This window comes from Lygodium microphyllum, chromosome 3 (assembly GCF_053477565.2).
Source record: "Lygodium microphyllum isolate KBCC chromosome 3, Lygodium_microphyllum_v1.1.10, whole genome shotgun sequence".
NCBI lineage: Eukaryota > Viridiplantae > Streptophyta > Polypodiopsida > Schizaeales > Lygodiaceae > Lygodium > Lygodium microphyllum.
This window is the reverse complement of record NC_141137.1, coordinates 157,236,946-157,242,945: the sequence shown is the minus strand read 5'-3', so window position 1 is coordinate 157,242,945 and position 6,000 is coordinate 157,236,946.

Here is a 6,000-nt window from a genome sequence, read left to right as displayed (position 1 = left end):
TCATTACATCACTATTGAGCACACAAAAACTATTTAACTTACGAAGTTCTTCTTTTGTTAGCACTTTACTCATTCCTTTTCCTTGAGGTACTATAGAGGTCATCCTCAAGTCTTCATTATCTTTCCATAGTCGTGGTTGAGAGGGATCCACTTCCGTAAGATATTCAGAGATATAAACAAGGGATGATTGCACTAACCAACCCTCAACCATGCTTCCCTCAGGCTGTGCTTTTTGCCTCACAAAATCTTTCAAGGTTTTCATGAAGCGCTCAAGAAAAAACATCCACCTTACATGAACTGCCCCACAAAGTGCGATCTCATCAATCAAATGTACGAGTAAATGTAATTGAGTAGTCAAAATGGATCTAGGCAAAATTTCCTCCACCAAACAAACCACCTCAACAGATAATACTTGAGCATCTTGCAATGTACTTGGATCAATTTCCTTCGAGCTCCCATATCTGTCAAGATGCATTTGAGAATTGTTTATTTTTGTGTAGAAATTCAAAGATATATAATGAAAAAATACAATGTATACACACCTCACAAGCTCTCCCATCTTGTAAATGATATCACGTACATCTTTGGATACACAATGGGATATGCTAGTAGGAAGTACGAATTGAATGTAAACAATATTCATAGATCAAATGATTAGTTAAGGAAAAAGTCATCATACCCCAAAGTTTACACATAGTTACTCCACTAATTACTATATTCATGGTTAGATATACCCTTACTTGAATCATTTTGTGCCAATTGTGGGACTTCAAACCAGATAGTTGCTCCACACCCCTTTTCTTTTTCTTTATGAAGGCTCCCTTGAGACATCTCATACATCCTGTGGGTGTTCAAAAGCTATATATTTGTTCCTTCACTATTTTTTCCTCGTTCTTTGACAACATCCAAGGTGCATGGGGTATCTCAATCTTTCCTCTGGGTCCAATGCATGGCCAGGCTCGTCTCTGTAAAATATTACACGGTGCGGCAAACAGAATCTGAGAAAGAGATAGAGAGTACACAACAGATAAGAGGAGAATCAGTAAATTCTTTAACTTCAAACAAGTGATACAAAGATGGCTTTGTCCACCCGTGTGCTTCCACTGTGTGAAGCTTAGATGGCGATCTAGACAGAAGATAGGTGAAGAGCTTAAGGCTAGCTGGAACAACAACTCTGACTGGGTGAAAGATGAGTGAGAGATGGCTGCGAAGGGGTTTTAGCTTTTATAGCCCGCAAAGGTCGTTAGGTCGGCCTGTTGGACCGACCTACCATATGAGCCTCCACTAGTCGGCCAAGGAATATTCTAGGGAATATTCCCTTTACCATTGGGCCATGCAACTCAATGCAATGTGCCTCGAGTTGCTACCAACTTAACCTCTCCGTCTAACCCAAAGATTAGACCCACAATGGTCACCTTTTTGCTATCCGGTCACATAGACCTCGTTTGATATACAAGTCAGGACTCAACCAATGTCCGTGCTCACACTTGGCTTCTCCTCATAATGGGGGCCTTACAACTTTGAGCACCATGGATCATTGGTAGCACCTAATGACGGTGGGGCATTGATCATATCTAACACCCCCCCTCAATGTCCACCCATAGGTGAACTATCTCCTCGGCCCAATGTCGAGTCTCTGAAGATGAACTTGAAGCAGATCCTTCGTAAGTGCTTTTGTGAAGATATCTACTCCATTCTCCTATGTTGGACAGTAGACCAATTCCACTATCCCATCCTCCATCAAATCACGCACATAGTGATACTGGATCTCTATATGTTTGGTGCATGCATGAAACAATGGATTTTTGGCAATGGCGATGCAACTCTCTTTGTCACATCTCAGAAGAGTTGGTTCTTCATCTTGCACTCCCATATGCCATAGAATCCTTCTCAACCATACAGCCTCACATGCAACAAAACAAGCTGCCTTGTACTCTGCTTCGGTAGAAGACAATGCCACTGTTGGTTGTTTCTTACTAATCCAAGAGAAAATTCCTGAACCCAAAGAGAAACAATAACCAGAAACTGACTTCCTCGAATCAATGTCTCACGCCCAATCTGAGTCACAGTTCCCCACAAGAGAAGTTCCGAAACTGTATGTGATACCATAGTCAAGAGTTTTCTTCAAGTATCTGAGCACCCGCATCCTAGCCTTCCAATGACTCTCATGAGGTTTGTTTGAGAACCTGCTCAAAACACCAATAGCAAAACTGATATCTGGTCTTGTGTTACACAAGTAGATCAGACTGCCGACCAACCTCCTATACCTCCCAATGTCTGCTAGTGCTGATGTATCCTTGACGGATAACTTTTCATTCACCTCCATAGGTGTAGCTATCTCCTTGCACTCGGTCATGCCAAATGCCTTCAAGATCTCCCATGCATACTTCTTCTGAGAGATGAAGATCTTTCCTGGCTGTTGCCAAACTTCGATCCCCAAACAATAGTGCAGCAAGCCCAAGTCTGTCATTTCAAACTCAGAACTCAAAGCCTTTTGAGTTTGGTTGATCATATCTTCATAGTCACATGTAATAAGAAGGTCGTCCACATATAGGACAATCACTACAAACTTTTTACCATCCCTGTAAACGTACAAGTTAGCATCTGAGGCACATCTTTTGAAGTTTAGGTTTAAAAAGAACCTATCTATCCGCTCGTACCATGCTCTGGGGGCTTGTTTCAGCCCATACAATGCCTTCTTCAGTTTACACACTTTGTTCTCAGAATGGGGGGCCTCAAACCCTGGTGGCTGAGCCATGTACACCTCCTCCTTGAGGTCACCATTTCAAAACGCTGACTTAACATCCATTTGGTACATTGGCCACTTCTTGTGGGCAGCCACTGCAAGTGCCGTGCAAATAGTGGTCATTCTGGCAATTGGGGAAAATGACTCTTGAAAATCAAACCCTTCAACTTGTGAAAATCCTTGGGCAACCAGTCTAGCTTTTTACTTTTCTAAGGAACCATCAGCCTTGTACTTTACCTTCCAGATCCACTTGGTGCCAATAACCTTCCGCTTTGCTAGTCGATCCACTAGCTCCCACGTGTCATTCTTCATTATGCTGTCATACTCCGCCTGCATAGCACTGCATAGCAACCTTCCATGATGGATCTGCAAGTGCTTCTTCTAAGCCAGTTGGCTCCTTTACTTCTCTCATAATGTCAACCATCAAGGCCATATTGACTATGTGAGCAGAAGCCCTCCTTTGCTCCTCTATTCTCTGAGACCTCCTTGGTCCGTCTGCCTTCTCCTCAATAGATGTAGGCATAGGATTATTGTGGTCATAGAGCTACTTCACCATCGCAGCAATGGCTTTTCCGATGGGGTGATGTCAGGTTGGTGAACTTTTTTCTCATCATCTGAAGATGATGCTTCCTCCTCCTTAAGGATAGGGATAGCTCTCGGGACAGGTTCATAGTGGACTACTTCTTCGCTTGATGATAAAGTGGAAGAACTTGCCTTCTCCTCCTCCACTGTATGCGGCTCCTCCTTGAACACCACATCACGGCTCGCGATGATCTTCTTTGCCTCTTGGTCATATAATTTGTAAGCCTTCTGCTCATCACTATAACCCAAGAAGATACATTTTCTTACATTTTCTGCTTTTTGGTTGTAACTTGTTTCTCTTCTCATATGGAACATGTGCATAACATTCACATCCAAAAATCGTGAAATGTGAGACAGATGGTTTCTTATCAGTGTAAGCCTCATGAGGTGTTTTTTCCTTGAGAGCCTTTGTATAGCTCCGATTTAGAATGTAGACTGCAGTATTAACAACTTCAGCCCAAAAATGGTTAGGCAATCCCTTGCCCTTTAGCATGCATCTTGCCATCTCCACAATGGTGCGATTCCTGCATTCCACAACACCGTTCTGCTGAGGTGTGTGAGGCGTCGTCAATTGACGCTTGATCCCTTTGCTCTTGCAAAAGCCTTCAAACTCCTTTGAGTTGAACTCACCAGCACCATCTGTTCTAAATTTCTTCACACTTTTCCCTGTTTCATTCTCAACAAGTATTAGCCATTCTTTAAACTTACCAAAAGCTTGAGCCTTATCACGAAGGAAGTACATCCACATCTTGCTACTGTAGTCATCGACAATCAACATAAAATAAGAAGATCCCCCCAAGGCCTGTGTAGGCATCTTACCACACAAGTCAACATGCACCAACTCTAGAGGAGCCTGTGCTCTATTCTTGCTTTCTTGTGGAAATGCCTTTCTCTGTTGCTTGCCCATCATACAAGCTTCACATGGTTCCTTCAATTCAGTTATTATAGGTAGGTGAGCAACCATACCTTTCTTTTGCATGTCCTTCAATACTGCAAATCTGATGTGTCCAAACCTTTCATGCCAAATCTTACTTGTGCCCACTCCAACGGTGGCTGTAAGAGCACTTAGCTCATACAGGTTGTTTCTTCTTTCTCCTTTGCCAACAATTGTGCTTGCACTATCAATAATTTCTGCACATGTCTTCTTGAACCTCACTCCATGACCAAGATCAGTTATGGCAGCAACTGATAAGAGATTTCTCCTGATTTCGGGAACAAACAACACATTTGAAAGCTTTTTGACTTCACCATTTGCAGCAACAAAAGAAATAGTACTTGTGCCCGCAACAGGGCATTTAGCATCATTTCCAACCGTCACAGTGATGGATTCTTGTAGAGGCTGCATAGAACTGTATAGACCTTTCTTGTTGGTCATGTGACGGGAGGCCCCACTATCGAATACCCATGAGTCAGTGGTAGATTCTTCTTGCGCCGAGGAGCACACTTCCTCAATGGTCGCCATGAATAATTCCAACTCAGCTTCAGTCGTATTGGTTGTCTCTTTCCCTTTACTTTTAAGGGTACCATTCTTTTCATCTGCCTTCTTGACACGACAATCTGCAATTGCATGGCCTTTCTTCTTACAGTAGAAGCACTCTCCTTGAAACTTCTTCTTGCCGCCCTTCTTCTTTTTGTCACCATCATTTTTTGTGGAGGAAACACCTTTGCCTTTTGCATTGGCAGAGAATGCAACATCTCCATTGTTGCTTCCTTCTCGGGCTTTCAGCCTCAACTACTCCTCCATTAATAATGCACAAAACTCCTTAAAAGTCAAAGCTTGAAGTCTCACCTGAGTATTAAGGGAAGCTACTAGTCCATCAAACTTTTGTGAACAAATCCGACGACACCTCTGAGCTAGCTCTTTGCTAGTCTTTTGTATCCCAGCGCCAGCCATGTGGTTGCGCAGATTCTTAATCCGAGTGATGAATGCTTCAACCGTCTCTCCTTCAGCAAACTTCTCCGCTGCTAGTTGATTCTCCAAGTTTTGAATCCTTGTTTGGTTTTGTATTTCATACTGACTTCTTAGTACATTCCAAGTCTCTGACGCTTTGGTTGTATGCTGAATCAAAGTCAAAAAACTGTTAGAACACCTTGTAACTAAGGCACACAATGCATCTGCATTCCTTCGTTTCCAAGCTCGTAGAAGATCTACATTCGAAGGAATCATCACACTAGGATTTGATGGGTCGGGGGTAGGCTGTGGTTCTGCGTCAGTCCCCAGCACAGTCTCTAGAAGCTCATAAGAATCAAGGATAGTTGTAATTTTGAACTTCCACAAGGTGTAGTTTGTACCATCTAACTTGCCTTCGCTAAAGGTTGGTGGACGAATCCTCAGTATTTGAATAGCCGGTATAGCAACACCACCTCTTGCACCTTTTCCGGAAGTCGACATAGTTTCTCTTTTCTGTTGAAGCCTTTGCCTCTTGCACACTCTCCGATCTCTAGAGCCCCCTGGGCTTTGATACCATGTAAAATATTACACGGCGTAGCGAACAGAATCTGCGAAAGAGATAGAGAGTACACAACAGATAAGAGGGGAATCAGTAAATTCTTTAACTTCAAACAAGTGATACAAAGATGGCTCTGTCCACCCGTGCGCTTCCACTGTGTGAAGCTTAGATGGCGATCAAGACAGAAGATAGGTGAAGAGCTTAAGGCTAGCTGGAACAACA